General features: G+C 39.4%; 1 long non-coding RNA gene across 3 annotated transcripts; it reads left to right on the top strand.

Moving 5' to 3' along the window:
* Positions 1 to 25,831, top strand: LOC131000940 (uncharacterized). Of its 3 annotated transcripts, XR_009093818.1 has the most exons (4): positions 1 to 718; positions 1,499 to 1,936; positions 13,956 to 14,025; positions 25,220 to 25,831. It is a non-coding gene; the product is annotated as an uncharacterized LOC131000940 (long non-coding RNA). The 3 variants fall into 3 exon arrangements; XR_009093817.1 differs by lacking the exons at positions 13,956 to 14,025; positions 25,220 to 25,831 and having other exon boundaries at positions 1,499 to 2,478; XR_009093819.1 differs by lacking the exons at positions 1 to 718; positions 1,499 to 1,936; positions 13,956 to 14,025 and adding an exon at positions 23,881 to 24,272.
* Positions 25,832 to 26,915: the final 1,084 nt, after the last annotated feature.

Raw genomic sequence — 26,915 nt, 5'->3', positions numbered from 1 at the left:
CAAATCCAACAAAAATTCAACTTTTATAATTCAATCTGTAAAACCCAGCAGCAACCGACTTACTTGTTCCCTTCACAGTTCACCACAAAAAAAAAAAAAAAAACTCAATCTGCTCTTTTCACTGCAGAATTCCATTGGTAATTTTAATAATTTCTGCAAAGTTATTTTATTTCAGCATCTCAATTGTTTCTTCATTCTCTGCTCAAAACCAAGATTTCCAAATTCATATATGCATACATCATCAAATCTATCATTTATATTTAATATGAAATCAAATAGAATTCATATCCATAGTTTACAGAGAAAGAAATTTTGAAAATCTAGACTGATAAAAGGGAGTTGGACTGAACTTTGGGGGAGGAGTTGGTGCAGAGGCGGTGGCGGGGAGAAGTAGGGGCGGCGTACGGCGAGAGGAAACAGGGGCAGCGGCACCGTGGTCTCTGCCGCTGCTGTGTATTACCGGTCAGGGCGGAGGGAGAAGCGTTTGGGCTGTGCTGCTGTCCGTCGCGGTGGCGGTGGCGGTGGCGGCGCGGTCTCGGCTCTGCTGTGCTGTTCCGGTCGAAGGAGGAGGTGGCTGGGACGGCGAGGACAGGGGCAGGGGAGGATGAAGGGAGATAGGAAGATAGGGAAGGAGAGTGAGGAGGTAGGAGCCGCCGGCCTCCGGCGGTGGCGGCCGTCCGGTGGCGCGGTGGTAGGAGGCCGAGAGGGAGATAGAGGGGTGCAGGGGCGGAGCCAGGGGGGCTAGGGGGGGCTAGAGCCCCCCCAAATTTTGATTTTTTTTTTATTTTTATAATATGTCTAAAAATGTTGTTATTATTATTATTATATTTGTATTTTAGTAAAAAAATGTCTAAAATGTACTGAATGCCCCCAAATTTTTTTTAGTAAATGTTGAACTATATTATCTATGAAAATGTTGTTATTATTATTATTATTATTATATTTGTATTTTAGTAAAAACTGTCTAAATGTATTGAATGCCCCCCAAAAAAAATTTAGCTAATGTTTTGAACTATATTATCTATGAAAATGTTGTTATTATTATTATTATTATTATTATATTTGTATTTTAGTAAAAAATGTCTAAAATGTATTGAATGCCCAAAAAAAAAAAATTTACTAAATGTTTTGAACTATATTATCTATAAAAATGTTGTTATTATTATGATTATATTTGTATTTTAGTAAAAAAATGTCTAAAATGTATTGAATGCCCCCAAAAAAATTTTTAGTAAATGTTTTGAACTATATTATCTATGAAAATGTTGTTATTATTATTATTATTATTATTATTATTATTATTATTATTATTATATTTGTATTTTAGTAAAAAATGTCTAAAATGTATTGAATGCTCCAAAAAAAAATTTAGTAAATGTTTTGAACTATATTATCTATAAAAATGTTGTTATTATTATGATTATATTTGTATTTTAGTAAAAAATGTCTAAAATGTATTGAATGCCCCCAAAAAAAAATCCTGGCTCCGCCCCTGGAGGGGTGGAGAGAAGAGAGAGAGCGGCTGAGAGGGAAGAGGCGTGAGTTGTGAATTTTAGTGAATCTGCTATGTGTTTGTGTCGTGGGAGTGTTGGGGTGTGTGTAAGTTTAATTAGGGATTGTTAGATGGGCTTAGGAATGGGCTTTATTTTGGGTCTTAATTTTATTAATTGAATTGGGCTTCTAATTTAGTTAATTCTTTTAAGTAGTGAGCATAATTTATTTAAGCCCATAGTTACTCTTTTAATTATTATTCCCATTTCAGATTTTCTAAAAAAAAACTTATATAAATAATTTTCTCAAGTTTAATTATATTTAAAATATTTTAATTAAGTCCTTATATTTTATTATTTGAATTTATCTGACTAGGTGCGGCGCGACTAGGACATAACTGTTGATCTGAAATTATTCAAGTTATCTATCAAATCCATATTTTCAGGTGTGGGATTTATTTCAGTACATGCACGTGGTTAATATTTGTCCATTTTAATATTATGTGTTTACCGTATGTGTTGTAAAAATATTTATCGCTAGGGGCCAGCATAATTGGTCCAGGACTTCACCGTCCTTGGTATGCCACAAAGCGATTTCATGTTACAGGGTTGCAACCATTATATTGTCGCCAGGGGCCCACATATAGGGTCCGGGACATTAAAGTCCTTGGATTGCCACAGTGCGTATGGAAGTTATGTTACGTTATGATAATATGTGTTACCATTTTATTAACATGGACAATTATTGCATGTTCCCACACTGAGTGTACCCTGTATGCTCATCCCATATTCAACAGTTTCAGGTGATTGATATCGGAGGCGCGTGGAGAGTCGAATGGGCGCGTCGAATCTATTTAAAGATAAATGTTTCCTAAAACATATTATGTTATTTCATGTGATATCTCTTGATTATGTAAACTCTGAAATTCTATACTATTTGAGATTTGTGTGTGATTTGTTTAAATAAATGTTATTATATTATTTTAAATGTCATGACTTGTTTAATTTATATTTAAATTCATTTCAAATATTTATTTAAGAATTTATATCTTTACGAAAATATATACATGGATACATACATAATTTTTAATCATATAAAGATTTTATTTTGTTATATTTTCCGCTGCTAAAAAGATATTATTTTATACTTAGAGTTTTTCCTTAGTAAAAGTTTTATTAATTAGTTAATTATTTTTCTGACATCTTCATGTCGTGCTTTGAAAATAAAGTTGTTTAAATTTATGAATTCAAAATCAAGTTTTATATTTGAATACATTATTGAAAATTTTGATATCTTATAAATCGTTTTAAAAGTGCTTTAAAAACCAATTTTATTTAAAGATTTCTTTTTCTTAAAATTATTTTCGAAAATATTTATTTTAAAAGTGAGTTTTAAATTATTTTAAGACTTCCGCATTAAATATTTATTTAAATTTTATATTTAACTTCTTAATTAGATTAGGGTGTTACAGCATGGTATCAGAGCAGGTCTACTTTCCTGTAGACTCTGCAAAATATTTTACATAAAATTCTAAAATGTCATGTGTGAGAAAATCCATTCGACCTCTACGTGCTCCGACTTCAAGGTAAATGTATTTTAAAAGTATTTCAAAATATTTTTATAGGGATGAGTATAAATTGTTTACGTTGAAAGTATGTTGAAATTTGCTGCAATAATTGAAGTTATTATCAGAAAGTTCAAGTTCATTATGCAAGTTATTATGAGAAAGTTCAGTATTCAAATTATATGTTGAAGATTATTGCAGCTATGAGTAAAGATATTTCAAATATTTTTCAAGAGGATGAGTATAAATTATTTACGTTGAAAGTATAGTGAATTTGCTGCAATGATTGAAGTTATTATGAGAAAATGTTCAAGTTCAGTATTCAAGTTATTATGTTGAAGATTATTGCAACTATGAATTGTCAAATTTCGAGGACGAAATTCTTTTAAGTGGGTAGGTTTGTCACAGCCCAAAACCGTTTACTACCTTTGCAAATTTTATTTGAAAATTTTTATATTTTCGAGATATTAAAAATATAAATCTATGAGTCGAGTTTGTGGAGAATTATCTAGTCGCGCCCCTAGCTAGATGTATGACTCTAAATTCTAGGTTATACCTATAGAAATAAAGTTTTATATTCCAAAAATATTTTTATATAAATTTGGGCCTAAATAAATTTATTTACTTAAATATATTTATCATGGACATTATATTAAAAAATTAATGTATTTTCTAGTCAAATTAGATTGATTTCTAATATATTAAAAAAGTTAAAAGCATGACGTTCTCTCCAAAAACCCTAACCCTAACTGTCCTTGTCCGCCGCTGATTTCCGTTCGTTTTCCGATCATGTCGACTGATCTGCCGCCCCCCTCGGTGGACAGAAGCGCCCTCAACCTCCCTCCGGTGTCAACTAACTTTCATCATAACTCGGTTCCTCCTGTTGTGAATCAGGATGGACGCAAATCTACTGAAGCTCCTGCCTTGGATAACAAGCAATCTTCGATGGCTGCTACTACGACTGCTGGTCCCTCTGGTACTAAGACTGTTGTGCCCTCGGCTCCTGCTGTTTCCTACGCGAATGTGACCGCGCCGCAACGTGCCAAGAAGGCGGACCTTCCGGCACACAAATTTCAGGCTCTTCGGCCGTTTCGTCAGGGTGAGATGGGGATCCTCAAAGTCCCAAAGGAGATTCAAAACTTTCAAGCCTCTAAATTCCAGTTCGCCCTCATAGGCAGGCTCATGATGAACAAAGGCGAGAAGCCTCGAACTACTCGAGAGCTGAAAACGGAACTCCAGTCTATCTGGGCGATCAAGAATGCATGGCATTTAATGCCAATGGGAAAGGGATATTACACTTTGAAATTTCATTGTAAGGAGGATAAGGCGATTGCCAAAGCTCATCTCATTTGGGACCTCTCTGCGGGATCTTTGCGGCTCCGTGACTGGGTTAGGTTCTTCAATCCCTATAAGGAATCATCCTCTTTGGCTCAAGTTTGGGTAAGAATCTATTATCTACCTGTGGAATTCTGGCATCCAGAAGTTCTTTCTGGCATAGGTCGTTGGCTTGGACAACCGCTGAAAATCGATGGAAACTCTATTGATGATGATGTTGCGCACTTTGCCCGCATTTTGGTGGAAATCGATTTGGCTCAACCGCTTCCGGAGAAGATGTCGATTGATGGTGGGGATTATGTTTTTAATATTGAATTTAGCTATGAATATTTCCCTCTTTTTTGTACGAGATGCAGGATTATTGGGCACTCGGTGGACAAATGCCGGAAGGGAAAAAAGGAGCCAAAACAACCTGTGGAGGTAGCGAAACCAAAGGAACCGGAATGGCAAGTGGTTGGAACCGTGAATAATCTTTCGCTGGATAAATGTTTGAATGAAATGGAGAATACCATCATGCTGTCGGATGGTGAGATAGAGGATCAGCAACAACAGCCTTCAGGGCCGGACATGATGAAAACCTCGAATCCGAGTATACCGAATGCAAACAGATTCAATGTTTTGGATAGTATGGAGTTGACTGATTTCGAAGTGGCCCCAGGCAAAGTACATCAGGGATTGGTGGAGGATACGAGCAATAGCACACCAATGGTAAACCTGGCGGACCGGAGGGAAAAGGAATTAAGATCCCCAGCGGATGGCAGTTTTGGGCCCTCTATTACTTTTCACAGAGAGCAACAGAACAAGACTCATGAGCTGCAGCAATCTCTTGATCAGGAGGCTGCTCAGGCGAGCCTTTTGAAGACAGGAAGCTTGGAGTGCACTGATAAGATGGGACGCAGAAAGTTGTCGATGGAGGATTTTGATGACAACAGAAATCAATCTATTCTTAATGAGAGCAACAAAAATCACGCAATTCCTAATGAGAGCGTGAACTTGTCGATGGATCAAAGTACTACTGAGGTGGAGACTGAAACAGACATAGCTTTGGAGAAAGAGATGAAAATTCAGCACCTCAAGCAAAGTATTAGCGAGGGCCAAGACCTTCCGAAATGTGGCCGGGGCAGGCCCTCTAAGCAAGATCAGGCAGCGAGGAATCATAACAAGGCTCTTATGATGCAGCAAGAAAGTATTAAAAATCGGCTCAGGAAGTCGGTTGAAGCAGGCCACAATCCGCGCGACTATATTGTTGATTATAGCAAGGATGATTGTTTACAAACAATGGATAACGTGGTGAATAAACGTTGGGGCAAGGAAGCGGAGCTGGGAGACTCCCAGCCCAGATTGAAATTCTAGCTTTATGAATTTTCTCGTTTGGAACGTCCGTGGCTTGACGGACGAGTCTAAAAGTCTTCTTAAGGAACATTGCCGTTCATTTTCACCGATCATTTTGGGTTTGATCGAACCTAAAACTAGATTTCACAAAGTTCGAACACATTTTTGGAGATCTATTAATATGACTCCTCGTCACCAGAATTGTAGAGGTCCTCGTCGCTCGAACATCTGGTTGCTGGCTCACCCTACTGTTCAGACAAGCATCATTCACTCCTCGGATCAGGTGGTTATTGCTAATTGTTGTTGGTGCTCGAAGAATTTCCGTGTGGCGATTGTTCACGGTGCTAACGATCAGATCACTCGGCGATCTTTGTGGATGGATCTTCTTTCTTTTGTTGATGGTAACACGGTGTTCATCGGTGATTTTAATGCTGTCAAGGGTGCTCATGAGCGTTTAAGTTCGGTGATGCCTTCGAGGAGCTCTTGTAAGGAGTTTTGTGACTTTATCGAAGCTTCTGGCTTCATTGAATCGCCTACCTCTGGTATTCGGTTCACGTGGTCTGGCAGGCGGCTCCTCCCTAGGCATGTGGAGTCTCAGCTGGATAGGGCTCTTTTTTCTGACAGTTTTGCTGGCTTGTGGTCCAACGTCAATACTCATGCACTTCCGAGGCTGACTTCTGATCACTCTCCTCTTATCTTTCAGTGTGCTTCTGGTTCGCCCAACACTCGACGTTCTTTTAAGTTTTTGAACATGTGGATTTCTCACCCTGATTTTCAGGAAAAGGTTAATTCTTCCTGGTCGGCTGCTGTGGATGCTCGATGCCCCATCTTCACGGTGATGGCTAAGCTTAAGAGGCTGAGAGGTGACCTGCGTATCTGGAATAAGACCGTTTTTGGTCATGTGGACGAACTTCTTCAGTCGGGACAGCAAAACCTGTTAGAGATCCAGAATAACATTTCGCTTTTGGGATATACCGATCAGTTGTTTGAGGATGAAGTGGCTGCTCAAGCTAATCTCAACGTTATTCTGGAACGTAAGAATAGTCTGTTGCAGCAGAAAAGTCGTGCGAATTGGTTACAGGATGGTGATCGAAACTCGTCTTTTTTTCACCGTATGATTCGCTCTAGAAAGCATGGCTTGAGGATTGAGCATCTTAAGATTGGCGACTCCTTTTCTTACGTTCGGGATGACATACAACAGCACATTGTGGATTTTTTTTCCAATTTGTTTAAGGATGATGGTGGCAGCAGAGTGGAGAGGATTATGCTTGAGGCTATTGTCGATCATTTTGTTACTGATGCGCAGAATGACAATCTCATTGGTATTCCGGACGATGATGAGATTACTGCTTCGGTCTTCGGCCTTGATCCCAATAGTTCGCCAGGGCCTGATGGGTTTTCTGGTCGTTTCTTTCAGAATTGTTGGTCCATTATCCGTGTTGATGTCGTGGCGGCGGTTCAGGCTTTCTTTCGGTTTTCTTATTTGCCTGCGGGTTGTAACTCTAGTACGTTAATTCTGATTCCTAAAAAAGATAACGTTGAGACTGTGGCTGATCTTCGTCTGATTGTTCTATCGAACTTCTTCTTTAAGATCATTTCGAAGATCTTGGCCACTAGATTAGGTGGGGTAGCTGCGGCTGGGGTCACTCCGAACCAATTTGGTTTTATTGAAGGAAGATCGATACACGACTGTATTATGCTTGGCTCGGAGGGGTTTAATTGCTTGAATCGTACGGGGAAGCGATCGAATATGGCTTGCAAGATTGATATTCGCAAAGCTTTTGATACGATGAGTTGGGAGTTTATTTTACAAGTTCTTCGGGTGAACGGTTTTCATGAGAACTTTATACGTTGGATTTCTATCATTTTCAGATCGGCTAGGTTATCCATCCTCTTTAATGGGCAGCTGAGCGGTTATTTTGCTTGTTCCAGAGGGGTCCGGCAGGGTGATCCTCTTTCGCCGATCCTCTTTGGACTCGCTGAAGATGTGTTGAGTCATCTTTTCTTGAATTGTGTTCGTTCTCGACATCTCATCCCCATGGATTTTAGTAGATCTGTTCACTTTCCCACTCATCTTCTCTACGCTGATGATATTTTAATTTTTTGCAAAGCGTCTGTCAGGAATGCGCGGAAAATTAAAGAAATCTTGGATCTCTACGGGGAACTTTCTGGTCAGATTTGTAACCCGGAGAAATCTCACGTTTTCTTTGGGTCGGGTGTCTCTCCTGTGATGAAAACTAGTGTGGTTCGAAATTTGGGCTTTGCCGTGGGTTCTTTACCGGTTAATTACCTGGGAGTTCCAATCTTTCAGGGTCGTATTCGGGCGTCTTTTTTTATGGGTATCCATGACAGGATTGTCAACAAATTCTCGAATTGGAAAGGTTTGCAGCTCTCTATGGCTGGTAGAATTTGCTTGGTCAGATCGGTTATTCAAAGCTCTGTCACTCATTCTATGATGGTTTATCGCTGGCCAAAGTCTCTGATTTACAGCTTGGACAAGAAGTGTCGGAACTTCATTTGGACGGGTAATGTGGGTAAAAAGCCTTCTTGCCCGGTCAACTGGTCCCGTGTCTGTGCTCCGCGTGCAGTTGGTGGCTTGGGGATTAGATCGTTCTCTACGATGAATAAGAGTTTCTTAATGAAGATTGCTTGGAGAATTATTCAGGGCAAGGAGTTTGCTCCTGCGATTCTTAGCACGCGTTATTTGACCTCCTTTAGCTATGCTAAACTTTACTTGGCTTCCTCTCCTGTCTGGACTGGTATTCGGGGCCTTGTGAATATTCTGGTTGATGATTCTTACTCTTATGTTGGCACGGGTGAACATACTTATTTCTAGGCGGGACGATTGGCTGGGATATAAGTTGATGGATAAGCTTCATATTCCGAGCTTTATGATGGACTTCCTCGACCAAGCGGTTAGTGATTACTTTTATGAGGGAATTTGGCACTTCACTGCGGATTTTATTATCAATTATCCGGACATTGTTGTGGATATCTTGTTACTTCCGATTGGGGATGAGAAGGACGTTCGTTTCTGGAAACCTTCGATTTGTGGGAACGTGACTGCTTCTCTTGCTTATGAGTCTCAAAATCGTAATTTTCCGAAGGTTGTGTGGGGAAATTGGATTTGGGAAAAGTTTATCCCGGAACGTCGTTCGTTGACCTGTTGGCGTATTATACATAAGAAATTGCCCACGTTGGATACTCTTATGAGACGCGGTATTTTTGGACCAAACCGTTGCATCTTGTGCGGTTTAGATACAGAGACCATGGATCACTTGTTTTGGAGTTGCAGTGCTCTGCGTTCGGTTTGGTCGATTTTCTTGGCTTGGTTTGGCAAAGAGGAGCTCTCTCTCTGCGTTGATATTCATAGTGTCCTGGTTGCTGCTTGGAATGTGGATTTCAGCCCCCAAATTCGTTCTTTCTGGAAAGCGGGGATTATTACTTTGTTGTGGAAAGTCTGGGATTGCCGTAATCAAATGACTTTCAATGATGTCTCTTTCCATCCTAAAACTATTCATAGTTTTTTGCAGGTGATGTTTAAAGAAATGGATGCTAACTTTCATAAGCTGGGCTGCTCGAACAACTCTTGGTCGGATTATATTGTGCTTCGCAGAATTGGGGTTTCTACGAGGGCGGCGCCGCCCCCCACTATGATTGAAGTTCATTGGTGGCCGCCGGCAGGCCAATGGATGAAAGTTAACACGGACGGTTCAGCTTTGGGAGCCCCGGGAAGCATTGCTGCTGGTGGTGTCTTCCGGGACAACTGGGGATGGGTGCGTGGGTGTTTTCACTTTAAAGGGGGTACTGGTTTTGCTTTCGAGGCTGAGCTGCTTGCGGTGATTCATGCGGTGAATATTGCTCATTCCAGAGGGTGGCGTTGGCTTTGGATTGAGGCGGACTCTATTTACGTTGTTAATCTTCTTAATTCCCGCTCCCAGGACGTTCCGTGGCGCTTCAAGGCTATTTGGAAACGCACGCTCCGTCTTCTCCTTGACTTTCGTTTGCAGATATCTCATATCTATAGAGAAGGGAACAGCGCGGCGGATTCTATGGCCAATCATGATAGAGATGAGGGATGGTGGCCTTTTGCTATTGATGCCATCAAGAAAGCCGTTGCTTTAGATATGTCGACGCATAGTCGAGTCCGGATAAAGTTTTGATGTTGTTTGGGTCTGATGTTTCTTCGAACACCTGGTGGGCAGTTCGTTTTCTGGGTTTGACGAGCTGCTTATTTGGGTGCAGGGGGGGTTTTTGTGTTCTGCGAGCTTTGGGCTTGTTTCCTGAATGGTTGGAAGGTGCTGGATTCCTGGACTTGCTGTCGTTGGTTGCATGGTTGGAAGAATGTCTGCGGCGGGTTCCTCTTCTTTCGGTTATCGCTTCTTGGGGTTTTAATTGTTTGTTTTCGACGGCTGGATGGGGCTGCCTGCTCTTCCCTTCGCAGTGGAGTGATTATGCTTCGGTGGTGTCATGTGCGTAATCTGCGGTTAGTTAGCTTTGTGCGGGATGGTTTGTTCATTTCTCAGCGACGGAGTCCTACCGGACGTGCTGTCTCTCTTTCTCTGCTCGCGGCGACGGCGTCTTACCGGCCGTGTTGCTTTTATTTTCTCTTAGAGTTGTTTAGGATCTTGTTTAGTTTTGGCGACGGCGTCTCACCGGCCAAAAATACTAGTGTTTGGTTGCTCTGGAGTTTCCTTCTGTTTGGGGTGCTAACGGCGACGGCGTATAACCGGCCGTTAGTTATCTCTAGGATTGATGTGCGGGGTGTCTTAGTTGACTCACGGCGACGGCGTCTTACCGGCCGTGTTGTCTCTCTTTGTCTGCTCGTGGCGACGGCGTCTAACCGGCCGTGTTGTTTTTCTTATCTCTTTTTCTTCTTGTATTTGAGTCTTTTTGTTCCTGGTTTTACTGTTGGCGACGGCGTCTCACCGGCCTTCGGTTTTGCTTTGTTGTTTGGTGGGGTTAGAGCCGAGATTGTTTGGGGACGATGGTTAGGCCGGAGTTCCCGAAACTCTCTCTTCCGCTCTTCTCCTTTTGTTTCGTTTTTGTCTGTTAGACGGGTACTCTTTTTCCCTTTTACGGTTTTTCCCACTGGGTTTTCCGTAAAAGGGTTTTAATGAGGCTCGGCCCTTAGTCTGCTTTTCTTGTGCTTTCAAGGGTTTCTTAGGTTCTTTTTCCTTTTCTTCTTTTTAATAAATGCATTTTAATAATAACATGGACATTATATTAATTTTGGATTAAGAATAAAATATTTTCATAAATTTTGTTAGTGTTGGGCTTATTGTTATTAATGTGCCAAATTCTTTTGCAATGATCCTAAAACAATTATTCAAGTTTCAACATTTATAGTTTATTAATGATTTCAAGGATTTGGATACCTTATTTTCGTATCTGCAAATTAACAATTTCTACTCTATTTATTTACATTTGTTTAAAGAAGTCTCCAAGCCAGCCATTCCTATTTTTATTCTTATCAGATATCTAACCGCCCTAATTAGATAAATGACTTTGAACTATAGATTATATTTATAAAAAGATACAAATTTATATTATCAAATATTTTTAATAAATATGTTGGGCCATAGTTTTTATTCTTTTTCTATGATAATTGGGTTAAAATTTTATTATTTGAAAGCCCATTTATCATCTTTAAAGCCCAATTATTATTATAAGTCCATATGTCTTTCTTTAATTAAAATGAGATGTTACGTGGTTCAGTTTTTTTTTCCTTAGCCACATATTCGGATTTAATCACCTTCAGTCACCTAATTTTATTCAGCCACGTATCACTCACTGCTATCACATTTAAAATTCACCCAAATAACTTGCTAGGTTTCATTTCATCAAAATTTTCCAGAGCACAAATTTCATTCAAGTTAACAGACTTCTCATTTCTGATATTTCCTTCACAAAACTTCAACTGGTAATTTTATTGTTTCTGTGAGATTTCATGTTTTAATTCATCACAACAAATTACTACGTTTTTCTTTCATTCTCATTTATTTTGTGAAACAACAAGCCCATTTATTTATCATACATTACAAGCCCATATATATATATATATTATTAACGTGTAAATAAATTTTTACGAAAATGACTTCAGCTACATATCCACATTTACTCAGCTTCAGCCATATATCACTGTAGTACCTTTCCGTCAGATTTGATCAAAACTACAGCAAAACTTTGATTTCAAAACTTTGATTTCAAAAGCAGCATGCAGCAGCAAAACTTTGATTTCTTTCTTTCACACATTTATGTTCAAACAAGTAAATTCAATCTATTTAAACCTCATTGTATCATCCTCAAAATTCACAAATCCAACAAAAACTCAACTTTTATAATTCAATCTGTAAAACCCAGCAGCAACCGACTTACTTGTTCCCTTCACAGTTCACCACAAAAAAAAAAAAAAACTCAATCTGCTCTTTTCACTGCAGAATTCCATTGGTAATTTTAATAATTTCTGCAAAGTTATTTTATTTCAGCATCTCAATTGTTTCTTCATTCTCTGCTCAAAACCAAGATTTCCAAATTCATATATGCATACATCATCAAATCTATCATTTATATTTAATATGAAATCAAATAGAATTCATATCCATAGTTTACAGAGAAAGAAATTTTGAAAATCTAGACTGATAAAAGGGAATTGGACTGAACTTTGGGGGAGGAGTTGGTGCAGAGGCGGTGGCGGGGAGAAGTAGGGGCGGCGTACGGCGAGAGGAAACAGGGGCAGCGGCACCGTGGTCTCTGCCGCTGCTGTGTATTACCGGTCAGGGCGGAGGGAGAAGCGTTTGGGCTGTGCTGCTGTCCGTCGCGGTGGCGGTGGCGGTGGCGGCGCGGTCTCGGCTCTGCTGTGCTGTTCCGGTCGAAGGAGGAGGTGGCTGGGACGGCGAGGACAGGGGCAGGGGAGGATGAAGGGAGATAGGAAGATAGGGAAGGAGAGTGAGGAGGTAGGAGCCGCCGGCCTCCGGCGGTGGCGGCCGTCCGGTGGCGCGGTGGTAGGAGGCCGAGAGGGAGATAGAGGGGTGCAGGGGCGGAGCCAGGGGGGCTAGGGGGGGCTAGAGCCCCCCCAAATTTTGATTTTTTTTTTTCTTTTTTTTTTTTTTTTTTTTATAATATGTCTAAAAATGTTGTTATTATTATTATTATATTTGTATTTTAGTAAAAAAATGTCTAAAATGTACTGAATGCCCCCAAATTTTTTTTAGTAAATGTTGAACTATATTATCTATGAAAATGTTGTTATTATTATTATTATTATTATATTTGTATTTTAGTAAAAACTGTCTAAATGTATTGAATGCCCCCCAAAAAAAATTTAGCTAATGTTTTGAACTATATTATCTATGAAAATGTTGTTATTATTATTATTATTATATTTGTATTTTAGTAAAAAATGTCTAAAATGTATTGAATGCCCCAAAAAAAAAATTTACTAAATGTTTTGAACTATATTATCTATAAAAATGTTGTTATTATTATGATTATATTTGTATTTTAGTAAAAAAATGTCTAAAATGTATTGAATGCCCCCAAAAAAATTTTTAGTAAATGTTTTGAACTATATTATCTATGAAAATGTTGTTATTATTATTATTATTATTATTATTATATTTGTATTTTAGTAAAAAATGTCTAAAATGTATTGAATGCTCCAAAAAAAAATTTAGTAAATGTTTTGAACTATATTATCTATAAAAATGTTGTTATTATTATGATTATATTTGTATTTTAGTAAAAAATGTCTAAAATGTATTGAATGCCCCCAAAAAAAAATTCCGGGGGCTACCGCCCCCGAACCCACGTAACAGTTCAACCCCCCCCCCCCCCAAAAAAAATCCTGGCTCCGCCCCTGGAGGGGTGGAGAGAAGAGAGAGGAGCGGCTGAGAGGGAAGAGGCGTGAGTTGTGAATTTTAGTGAATCTGCTATGTGTTTGTGTCGTGGGAGTGTTGGGGTGTGTGTAAGTTTAATTAGGGATTGTTAGATGGGCTTAGGAATGGGCTTTATTTTGGGTCTTAATTTTATTAATTGAATTGGGCTTCTAATTTAGTTAATTCTTTTAAGTAGTGAGCATAATTTATTTAAGCCCATAGTTACTCTTTTAATTATTATTCCCATTTCAGATTTTCTAAAAAAAAACTTATATAAATAATTTTCTCAAGTTTAATTATATTTAAAATATTTTAATTAAGTCCTTATATTTTATTATTTGAATTTATCTGACTAGGTGCGGCGCGACTAGGACATAACTGTTGATCTGAAATTATTCAAGTTATCTATCAAATCCATATTTTCAGGTGTGGGATTTATTTCAGTACATGCACGTGGTTAATATTTGTCCATTTTAATATTATGTGTTTACCGTATGTGTTGTAAAAATATTTATCGCTAGGGGCCAGCATAATTGGTCCAGGACTTCACCGTCCTTGGTATGCCACAAAGCGATTTCATGTTACAGGGTTGCAACCATTATATTGTCGCCAGGGGCCCACATATAGGGTCCGGGACATTAAAGTCCTTGGATTGCCACAGTGCGTATGGAAGTTATGTTACGTTATGATAATATGTGTTACCATTTTATTAACATGGACAATTATTGCATGTTCCCACACTGAGTGTACCCTGTATGCTCATCCCATATTCAACAGTTTCAGGTGATTGATATCGGAGGCGCGTGGAGAGTCGAATGGGCGCGTCGAATCTATTTAAAGATAAATGTTTCCTAAAACATATTATGTTATTTCATGTGATATCTCTTGATTATGTAAACTCTGAAATTCTATACTATTTGAGATTTGTGTGTGATTTGTTTAAATAAATGTTATTATATTATTTTAAATGTCATGACTTGTTTAATTTATATTTAAATTCATTTCAAATATTTATTTAAGAATTTATATCTTTACGAAAATATATACATGGATACATACATAATTTTTAATCATATAAAGATTTTATTTTGTTATATTTTCCGCTGCTAAAAAGATATTATTTTATACTTAGAGTTTTTCCTTAGTAAAAGTTTTATTAATTAGTTAATTATTTTTCTGACATCTTCATGTCGTGCTTTGAAAATAAAGTTGTTTAAATTTATGAATTCAAAATCAAGTTTTATATTTGAATACATTATTGAAAATTTTGATATCTTATAAATCGTTTTAAAAGTGCTTTAAAAACCAATTTTATTTAAAGATTTCTTTTTCTTAAAATTATTTTCGAAAATATTTATTTTAAAAGTGAGTTTTAAATTATTTTAAGACTTCCGCATTAAATATTTATTTAAATTTTATATTTAACTTCTTAATTAGATTAGGGTGTTACAGCATGGTATCAGAGCAGGTCTACTTTCCTGTAGACTCTGCAAAATATTTTACATAAAATTCTAAAATGTCATGTGTGAGAAAATCCATTCGACCTCTACGTGCTCCGACTTCAAGGTAAATGTATTTTAAAAGTATTTCAAAATATTTTTATAGGGATGAGTATAAATTGTTTACGTTGAAAGTATGTTGAAATTTGCTGCAATAATTGAAGTTATTATCAGAAAGTTCAAGTTCATTATGCAAGTTATTATGAGAAAGTTCAGTATTCAAATTATATGTTGAAGATTATTGCAGCTATGAGTAAAGATATTTCAAATATTTTTCAAGAGGATGAGTATAAATTATTTACGTTGAAAGTATAGTGAATTTGCTGCAATGATTGAAGTTATTATGAGAAAATGTTCAAGTTCAGTATTCAAGTTATTATGTTGAAGATTATTGCAACTATGAATTGTCAAATTTCGAGGACGAAATTCTTTTAAGTGGGTAGGTTTGTCACAGCCCAAAACCGTTTACTACCTTTGCAAATTTTATTTGAAAATTTTTATATTTTCGAGATATTAAAAATATAAATCTATGAGTCGAGTTTGTGGAGAATTATCTAGTCGCGCCCCTAGCTAGATGTATGACTCTAAATTCTAGGTTATACCTATAGAAATAAAGTTTTATATTCCAAAAATATTTTTATATAAATTTGGGCCTAAATAAATTTATTTACTTAAATATATTTATCATGGACATTATATTAAAAAATTAATGTATTTTCTAGTCAAATTAGATTGATTTCTAATATATTAAAAAAGTTAAAAGCATGACGTTCTCTCCAAAAACCCTAACCCTAACTGTCCTTGTCCGCCGCTGATTTCCGTTCGTTTTCCGATCATGTCGACTGATCTGCCGCCCCCCTCGGTGGACAGAAGCGCCCTCAACCTCCCTCCGGTGTCAACTAACTTTCATCATAACTCGGTTCCTCCTGTTGTGAATCAGGATGGACGCAAATCTACTGAAGCTCCTGCCTTGGATAACAAGCAATCTTCGATGGCTGCTACTACGACTGCTGGTCCCTCTGGTACTAAGACTGTTGTGCCCTCGGCTCCTGCTGTTTCCTACGCGAATGTGACCGCGCCGCAACGTGCCAAGAAGGCGGACCTTCCGGCACACAAATTTCAGGCTCTTCGGCCGTTTCGTCAGGGTGAGATGGGGATCCTCAAAGTCCCAAAGGAGATTCAAAACTTTCAAACCTCTAAATTCCAGTTCGCCCTCATAGGCAGGCTCATGATGAACAAAGGCGAGAAGCCTCGAACTACTCGAGAGCTGAAAACGGAACTCCAGTCTATCTGGGCGATCAAGAATGCATGGCATTTAATGCCAATGGGAAAGGGATATTACACTTTGAAATTTCATTGTAAGGAGGATAAGGCGATTGCCAAAGCTCATCTCATTTGGGACCTCTCTGCGGGATCTTTGCGGCTCCGTGACTGGGTTAGGTTCTTCAATCCCTATAAGGAATCATCCTCTTTGGCTCAAGTTTGGGTAAGAATCTATTATCTACCTGTGGAATTCTGGCATCCAGAAGTTCTTTCTGGCATAGGTCGTTGGCTTGGACAACCGCTGAAAATCGATGGAAACTCTATTGATGATGATGTTGCGCACTTTGCCCGCATTTTGGTGGAAATCGATTTGGCTCAACCGCTTCCGGAGAAGATGTCGATTGATGGTGGGGATTATGTTTTTAATATTGAATTTAGCTATGAATATTTCCCTCTTTTTTGTACGAGATGCAGGATTATTGGGCACTCGGTGGACAAATGCCGGAAGGGAAAAAAGGAGCCAAAACAACCTGTGGAGGTAGCGAAACCAAAGGAACCGGAATGGCAAGTGGTTGGAACCGTGAATAATCTTTCGCTGGATAAATGTTTGAATGAAATGGAGAATACCATCATGCTGTCGGATGGTGAGATAGAGGATCAGCAACAGCAGCCTTCAGGGCCGGACATGATGAAAACCTCGAATCCGAGTATACCGAATGCAAACAGATTCAATGTTTTGGATAGTATGGAGTTGACTGATTTCGAAGTGGCCCCAGGCAAAGTACATCAGGGATTGGTGGAGGATACGAGCAATAGCACACCAATGGTAAACCTGGCGGACCGGAGGGAAAAGGAATTAAGATCCCCAGCGGATGGCAGTTTTGGGCCCTCTATTACTTTTCACAGAGAGCAACAGAACAAGACTCATGAGCTGCAGCAATCTCTTGATCAGGAGGCTGCTCAGGCGAGCCTTTTGAAGACAGGAAGCTTGGAGTGCACTGATAAGATGGGACGCAGAAAGTTGTCGATGGAGGATTTTGATGACAACAGAAATCAATCTATTCTTAATGAGAGCAACAAAAATCACGCAATTCCTAATGAGAGCGTGAACTTGTCGATGGATCAAAGTACTACTGAGGTGGAGACTGAAACAGACATAGCTTTGGAGAAAGAGATGAAAATTCAGCACCTCAAGCAAAGTATTAGCGAGGGCCAAGACCTTCCGAAATGTGGCCGGGGCAGGCCCTCTAAGCAAGATCAGGCAGCGAGGAATCATAACAAGGCTCTTATGATGCAGCAAGAAAGTATTAAAAATCGGCTCAGGAAGTCGGTTGAAGCAGGCCACAATCCGCGCGACTATATTGTTGATTATAGCAAGGATGATTGTTTACAAACAATGGATAACGTGGTGAATAAACGTTGGGGCAAGGAAGCGGAGCTGGGAGACTCCCAGCCCAGATTGAAATTCTAGCTTTATGAATTTTCTCGTTTGGAACGTCCGTGGCTTGACGGACGAGTCTAAAAGTCTTCTTAAGGAACATTGCCGTTCATTTTCACCGATCATTTTGGGTTTGATCGAACCTAAAACTAGATTTCACAAAGTTCGAACACATTTTTGGAGATCTATTAATATGACTCCTCGTCACCAGAATTGTAGAGGTCCTCGTCGCTCGAACATCTGGTTGCTGGCTCACCCTACTGTTCAGACAAGCATCATTCACTCCTCGGATCAGGTGGTTATTGCTAATTGTTGTTGGTGCTCGAAGAATTTCCGTGTGGCGATTGTTCACGGTGCTAACGATCAGATCACTCGGCGATCTTTGTGGATGGATCTTCTTTCTTTTGTTGATGGTAACACGGTGTTCATCGGTGATTTTAATGCTGTCAAGGGTGCTCATGAGCGTTTAAGTTCGGTGATGCCTTCGAGGAGCTCTTGTAAGGAGTTTTGTGACTTTATCGAAGCTTCTGGCTTCATTGAATCGCCTACCTCTGGTATTCGGTTCACGTGGTCTGGCAGGCGGCTCCTCCCTAGGCATGTGGAGTCTCAGCTGGATAGGGCTCTTTTTTCTGACAGTTTTGCTGGCTTGTGGTCCAACGTCAATACTCATGCACTTCCGAGGCTGACTTCTGATCACTCTCCTCTTATCTTTCAGTGTGCTTCTGGTTCGCCCAACACTCGACGTTCTTTTAAGTTTTTGAACATGTGGATTTCTCACCCTGATTTTCAGGAAAAGGTTAATTCTTCCTGGTCGGCTGCTGTGGATGCTCGATGCCCCATCTTCACGGTGATGGCTAAGCTTAAGAGGCTGAGAGGTGACCTGCGTATCTGGAATAAGACCGTTTTTGGTCATGTGGACGAACTTCTTCAGTCGGGATAGCAAAACCTGTTAGAGATCCAGAATAACATTTCGCTTTTGGGATATACCGATCAGTTGTTTGAGGATGAAGTGGCTGCTCAAGCTAATCTCAACGTTATTCTGGAACGTAAGAATAGTCTGTTGCAGCAGAAAAGTCGTGCGAATTGGTTACAGGATGGTGATCGAAACTCGTCTTTTTTTCACCGTATGATTCGCTCTAGAAAGCATGGCTTGAGGATTGAGCATCTTAAGATTGGCGACTACTTTTCTTACGTTCGGGATGACATACAACAGCACATTGTGGATTTTTTTTCCAATTTGTTTAAGGATGATGGTGGCAGCAGAGTGGAGAGGATTATGCTTGAGGCTATTGTCGATCATTTTGTTACTGATGCGCAGAATGACAATCTCATTGGTATTCCGGACGATGATGAGATTACTGCTTCGGTCTTCGGCCTTGATCCCAATAGTTCGCCAGGGCCTGATGGGTTTTCTGGTCGTTTCTTTCAGAATTGTTGGTCCATTATCCGTGTTGATGTCGTGGCGGCGGTTCAGGCTTTCTTTCGGTTTTCTTATTTGCCTGCGGGTTGTAACTCTAGTACGTTAATTCTGATTCCTAAAAAAGATAACGTTGAGACTGTGGCTGATCTTCGTCCGATTGTTCTATCGAACTTCTTCTTTAAGATCATTTCGAAGATCTTGGCCACTAGATTAAGTGGGGTGGCTGCGGCTGGGGTCACTCCGAACCAATTTGGTTTTATTAAAGGAAGATCGATACACGACTGTATTATGCTTGGCTCGGAGGGGTTTAATTGCTTGAATCGTACGGGGAAGCGATCGAATATGGCTTGCAAGATTGATATTCGCAAAGCTTTTGATACGATGAGTTGGGAGTTTATTTTACAAGTTCTTCGGGTGAACGGTTTTCATGAGAACTTTATACGTTGGATTTCTATCATTTTCAGATCGGCTAGGTTATCCATCCTCTTTAATGGACAGCTGAGCGGTTATTTTGCTTGTTCCAGAGGGGTCCGGCAGGGTGATCCTCTTTCGTCGATCCTCTTTGGACTCGCTGAAGATGTGTTGAGTCATCTTTTCTTGAATTGTGTTCGTTCTCGACATCTCATCCCCATGGATTTTAGTAGATCTGTTCACTTTCCCACTCATCTTCTCTACGCTGATGATATTTTAATTTTTTGCAAAGCGTCTGTCAGGAATGCGCGGAAAATTAAAGAAATCTTGGATCTCTACGGGGAACTTTCTGGTCAGATTTGTAACCCGGAGAAATCTCACGTTTTCTTTGGGTCGGGTGTCTCTCCTGTGATGAAAACTGGTGTGGTTCGAAATTTGGGCTTTGCCGTGGGTTCTTTACCGGTTAATTACCTGGGAGTTCCAATCTTTCAGGGTCGTATTCGGGCGTCTTTTTTTATGGGTATCCATGACAGGATTGTCAACAAATTCTCGAATTGGAAAGGTTTGCAGCTCTCTATGGCTGGTAGAATTTGCTTGGTCAGATCGGTTATTCAAAGCTCTGTCACTCATTCTATGATGGTTTATCGCTGGCCAAAGTCTCTGATTTACAGCTTGGACAAGAAGTGTCGGAACTTCATTTGGACGGGTAATGTGGGTAAAAAGCCTTCTTGCCCGGTCAGCTGGTCCCGTGTCTGTGCTCCGCGTGCAGTTGGTGGCTTGGGGATTAGATCGTTCTCTACGATGAATAAGAGTTTCTTAATGAAGATTGCTTGGAGAATTATTCAGGGCAAGGAGTTTGCTCCTGCGATTCTTAGCACGCGTTATTTGACCTCCTTTAGCTATGCTAAACTTTACTTGGCTTCCTCTCCTGTCTGGACTGGTATTCGGGGCCTTGTGAATATTCTGGTTGATGATTCTTACTCTTATGTTGGCACGGGTGAACATACTTATTTCTGGCGGGACGATTGGCTGGGATATAAGTTGATGGATAAGCTTCATATTCCGAGCTTTATGATGGACTTCCTCGACCAAGCGGTTAGTGATTACTTTTATGAGGGAATTTGGCACTTCACTGCGGATTTTATTATCAATTATCCGGACATTGTTGTGGATATCTTGTTACTTCCGATTGGGGATGAGAAGGACGTTCGTTTCTGGAAACCTTCGATTTGTGGGAACGTGACTGCTTCTCTTGCTTATGAGTCTCAAAATCGTAATTTTCCGAAGGTTGTGTGGGGAAATTGGATTTGGGAAAAGTTTATCCCGGAACGTCGTTCGTTGACCTGTTGGCGTATTATACATAAGAAATTGCCCACGTTGGATACTCTTATGAGACGCGGTATTTTTGGACCAAACCGTTGCATCTTGTGCGGTTTAGATACAGAGACCATGGATCACTTGTTTTGGAGTTGCAGTGCTCTGCGTTCGGTTTGGTCGGTTTTCTTGGCTTGGTTTGGCAAAGAGGAGCTCTCTCTCTCTGCGTTGATATTCATAGTGTCCTGGTTGCTGCTTGGAATGTGGATTTCAGCCCCCAAATTCGTTCTTTCTGGAAAGCGGGGATTATTACTTTGTTGTGGAAAGTCTGGGATTGCCGTAATCAAATGACTTTCAATGATGTCTCTTTCCATCCTAAAACTATTCATAGTTTTTTGCAGGTGATGTTTAAAGAAATGGATGCTAACTTTCATAAGCTGGGCTGCTCGAACAACTCTTGGTCGGATTATATTGTGCTTCGCAGAATTGGGGTTTCTACGAGGGCGGCGCCGCCCCCCACTATGATTGAAGTTCATTGGTGGCCGCCGGCAGGCCAATGGATGAAAGTTAACACGGACGGTTCAGCTTTGGGAGCCCCGGGAAGCATTGCTGCTGGTGGTGTCTTCCGGGACAACTGGGGATGGGTGCGTGGGTGTTTTCACTTTAAAGGGGGTACTGGTTTTGCTTTCGAGGCTGAGCTGCTTGCGGTGATTCATGCGGTGAATATTGCTCATTCCAGAGGGTGGCGTTGGCTTTGGATTGAGGCGGACTCTATTTACGTTGTTAATCTTCTTAATTCCCGCTCCCAGGACGTTCCGTGGCGCTTCAAGGCTATTTGGAAACGCACGCTCCGTCTTCTCCTTGACTTTCGTTTGCAGATATCTCATATCTATAGAGAAGGGAACAGCGCGGCGGATTCTATGGCCAATCATGATAGAGATGAGGGATGGTGGCCTTTTGCTATTGATGCCATCAAGAAAGCCGTTGCTTTAGATATGTCGACGCATAGTCGAGTCCGGATAAAGTTTTGATGTTGTTTGGGTCTGATGTTTCTTCGAACACCTGGTGGGCAGTTCGTTTTCTGGGTTTGACGAGCTGCTTATTTGGGTGCAGGGGGGTTTTTGTGTTCTGCGAGCTTTGGGCTTGTTTCCTGAATGGTTGGAAGGTGCTGGATTCCTGGACTTGCTGTCGTTGGTTGCATGGTTGGAAGAATGTCTGCGGCGGGTTCCTCTTCTTTCGGTTATCGCTTCTTGGGGTTTTAATTGTTTGTTTTCGACGGCTGGATGGGGCTGCCTGCTCTTCCCTTCGCAGTGGAGTGATTATGCTTCGGTGGTGTCATGTGCGTAATCTGCGGTTAGTTAGCTTTGTGCGGGATGGTTTGTTCGTTTCTCAGCGACGGAGTCCTACCGGACGTGCTGTCTCTCTTTCTCTGCTCGCGGCGACGGCGTCTTACCGGCCGTGTTGCTTTTATTTTCTCTTAGAGTTGTTTAGGATCTTGTTTAGTTTTGGCGACGGCGTCTCACCGGCCAAAAATACTAGTGTTTGGTTGCTCTGGAGTTTCCTTCTGTTTGGGGTGCTAACGGCGACGGCGTATAACCGGCCGTTAGTTATCTCTAGGATTGATGTGCGGGGTGTCTTAGTTGACTCACGGCGACGGCGTCTTACCGGCCGTGTTGTCTCTCTTTGTCTGCTCGTGGCGACGGCGTCTAACCGGCCGTGTTGTTTTTCTTATCTCTTTTTCTTCTTCTATTTGAGTCTTTTTGTTCCTGGTTTTACTGTTGGCGACGGCGTCTCACCGGCCTTCGGTTTTGCTTTGTTGTTTGGTGGGGTTAGAGCCGAGATTGTTTGGGGACGATGGTTAGGCCGGAGTTCCCGAAACTCTCTCTTCCGCTCTTCTCCTTTTGTTTCGTTTTTGTCTGTTAGACGGGTACTCTTTTTCCCTTTTACGGTTTTTCCCACTGGGTTTTCCGTAAAAGGGTTTTAATGAGGCTCGACCCTTAGTCTGCTTTTCTTGTGCTTTCAAGGGTTTCTTAGGTTCTTTTTCCTTTTCTTCTTTTTAATAAATGCATTTTAATAATAACATGGACATTATATTAATTTTGGATTAAGAATAAAATATTTTCATAAATTTTGTTAGTGTTGGGCTTATTGTTATTAATGTGCCAAATTCTTTTGCAATGATCCTAAAACAATTATTCAAGTTTCAACATTTATAGTTTATTAATGATTTCAGGGATTTGGATACCTTATTTTCGTATCTGCAAATTAACAATTTCTACTCTATTTATTTACATTTGTTTAAAGAAGTCTCCAAGCCAGCCATTCCTATTTTTATTCTTATCAGATATCTAACCGCCCTAATTAAATAAATGACTTTGAACTATAGATTATATTTATAAAAAGATACAAATTTATATTATCAAATATTTTTAATAAATATGTTGGGCCATAGTTTTTATTCTTTTTCTATGATAATTGGGTTAAAATTTTATTATTTGAAAGCCCATTTATCATCTTTAAAGCCCAATTATTATTATAAGTCCATATGTCTTTCTTTAATTAAAATGAGATGTTACGTGGTTCAGTTTTTTTTTCCTTAGCCACATATTCGGATTTAATCACCTTCAGTCACCTAATTTTATTCAGCCACGTATCACTCACTGCTATCACATTTAAAATTCACCCAAATAACTTGCTAGGTTTCATTTCATCAAAATTTTCCAGAGCACAAATTTCATTCAAGTTAACAGACTTCTCATTTCTGATATTTCCTTCACAAAACTTCAACTGGTAATTTTATTGTTTCTGTGAGATTTCATGTTTTAATTCATCACAGCAAATTACTACGTTTTTCTTTCATTCTCATTTATTTTGTGAAACAACAAGCCCATTTATTTATCATACATTACAAGCCCATATATATATATATTATTAACGTGTAAATAAATTTTTACGAAAATGACTTCAGCTACATATCCACATTTACTCAGCTTCAGCCATATATCACTGTAGTACCTTTCCGTCAGATTTGATCAAAACTACAGCAAAACTTTGATTTCAAAACTTTGATTTCCAAAGCAGCATGCAGCAGCAAAACTTTGATCAAACTTTGATTTCTTTCTTTCACACATTTATGTTCAAACAAGTAAATTCAATCTATTTAAACCTCATTGTATCATCCTCAAAATTCACAAATCCAACAAAAACTCAACTTTTATAATTCAATCTGTAAAACCTAGCAGCAACCGACTTACTTGTTCCCTTCACAGTTCACCACAAAAAAAAAAAAAAAAACTCAATCTGCTCTTTTCACTGCAGAATTCCATTGGTAATTTTAATAATTTCTGCAAAGTTATTTTATTTCAGCATCTCAATTGTTTCTTCATTCTCTGCTCAAAACCAAGATTTCCAAATTCATATATGCATACATCATCAAATCTATCATTTATATTTAATATGAAATCAAATAGAATTCATATCCATAGTTTACAGAGAAAGAAATTTTGAAAATCTAGACTGATAAAAGGGAGTTGGACTGAACTTTGGGGGAGGAGTTGGTGCAGAGGCGGTGGCGGGGAGAAGTAGGGGCGGCGTACGGCGAGAGGAAACAGGGGCAGCGGCACCGTGGTCTCTGCAGCTGCTGTGTATTACCGGTCAGGGTGGAGGGAGAAGCGTTTGGGCTGTGCTGCTGTCCGTCGCGGTGGCGGTGGCGGTGGCGGCGCGGTCTCGGCTCTGCTGTGCTGTTCCGGTCGAAGGAGGAGGTGGCTGGGACGGCGAGGACAGGGGCAGGGGAGGATGAAGGGAGATAGGAAGATAGGGAAGGAGAGTGAGGAGGTAGGAGCCGCCGGCCTCCGGCGGTGGCGGCCGTCCGGTGGCGCGGTGGTAGGAGGCCGAGAGGGAGATAGAGGGGTGGAGAGAAGAGAGAGAGCGGCTGAGAGGGAAGAGGCGTGAGTTGTGAATTTTAGTGAATCTGCTATGTGTTTGTGTCGTGGGAGTGTTGGGGTGTGTGTAAGTTTAATTAGGGATTGTTAGATGGGCTTAGGAATGGGCTTTATTTTGGGTCTTAATTTTATTAATTGAATTGGGCTTCTAATTTAGTTAATTCTTTTAAGTAGTGAGCATAATTTATTTAAGCCCATAGTTACTCTTTTAATTATTATTCCCATTTCAGATTTTCTAAAAAAAAACTTATATAAATAATTTTCTCAAGTTTAATTATATTTAAAATATTTTAATTAAGTCCTTATATTTTATTATTTGAATTTATCTGACTAGGTGCGGCGCGACTAGGACATAACTGTTGATCTGAAATTATTCAAGTTATCTATCAAATCCATATTTTCAGGTGTGGGATTTATTTCAGTACATGCACGTGGTTAATATTTGTCCATTTTAATATTATGTGTTTACCGTATGTGTTGTAAAAATATTTATCGCTAGGGGCCAGCATAATTGGTCCAGGACTTCACCGTCCTTGGTATGCCACAAAGCGATTTCATGTTACAGGGTTGCAACCATTATATTGTCGCCAGGGGCCCACATATAGGGTCCGGGACATTAAAGTCCTTGGATTGCCACAGTGCGTATGGAAGTTATGTTACGTTATGATAATATGTGTTACCATTTTATTAACATGGACAATTATTGCATGTTCCCACACTGAGTGTACCCTGTATGCTCATCCCATATTCAACAGTTTCAGGTGATTGATATCGGAGGCGCGTGGAGAGTCGAATGGGCGCGTCGAATCTATTTAAAGATAAATGTTTCCTAAAACATATTATGTTATTTCATGTGATATCTCTTGATTATGTAAACTCTGAAATTCTATACTATTTGAGATTTGTGTGTGATTTGTTTAAATAAATGTTATTATATTATTTTAAATGCCATGACTTGTTTAATTTATATTTAAATTCATTTCAAATATTTATTTAAGAATTTATATCTTTACGAAAATATATACATGGATACATACATAATTTTTAATCATATAAAGATTTTATTTTGTTATATTTTCCGCTGCTAAAAAGATATTATTTTATACTTAGAGTTTTTCCTTAGTAAAAGTTTTATTAATTAGTTAATTATTTTTCTGACATCTTCATGTCGTGCTTTGAAAATAAAGTTGTTTAAATTTATGAATTCAAAATCAAGTTTTATATTTGAATACATTATTGAAAATTTTGATATCTTATAAATCGTTTTAAAAGTGCTTTAAAAACCAATTTTATTTAAAGATTTCTTTTTCTTAAAATTATTTTCGAAAATATTTATTTTAAAAGTGAGTTTTAAATTATTTTAAGACTTCCGCATTAAATATTTATTTAAATTTTATATTTAACTTCTTAATTAGATTAGGGTGTTACACAAGCAACCCGGGAATGATATTGATGTATACTTGGCACCCCTAATTGATGACTTGAAAGAGTTATGGGAGATAGGCATCCAAGCATATGACGCACATCGTTCTCAAAGCTTCACACTTAGATCTGTTCTATTATGGACAATCAATGATTTTCCTGCCTATGGAAACTTGTCTGGGTGTTCTGTTAAAGGGTATAAAGCATGCCCGATTTGTGCAGATCAAACTCATTCTAAATGGCTACCGTACAGTAGAAAAGTATCTTATACAGGACACCGACAATTTTTACCTGAATCCCATCCATACCGAAGGCAGAAGAAAGCGTTTGACAGCGTACAAGAGTTGCGGGCTGCCCCAAAACCTCTAAGTGGCACAGAAGTTTTTGAAAGAATGCAAGCATGCAATTGTGTGTGGGGAAAAACAAAGGGCAGAAAAATATCAGATGAAGTGAATTCTAAGAAGAGAAAGAAAAAGGATAAAAAAGAGCAAAATGAGACAAAAGAGTCAGTTGGTCCTTCCGTAGGCAACTCATGTTTCAAGAAAAAGTCAATTTTCTATGAGTTAGAGTATTGTCAATATTTACATGTTCGTCACATACTCGATGTG

Source organism: Salvia miltiorrhiza, chromosome 8 (assembly GCF_028751815.1).
Source record: "Salvia miltiorrhiza cultivar Shanhuang (shh) chromosome 8, IMPLAD_Smil_shh, whole genome shotgun sequence".
Classification (NCBI taxonomy): Eukaryota; Viridiplantae; Streptophyta; class Magnoliopsida; order Lamiales; family Lamiaceae; genus Salvia; species Salvia miltiorrhiza.
This window is presented reverse-complemented; position numbering and strand designations above follow the sequence as displayed.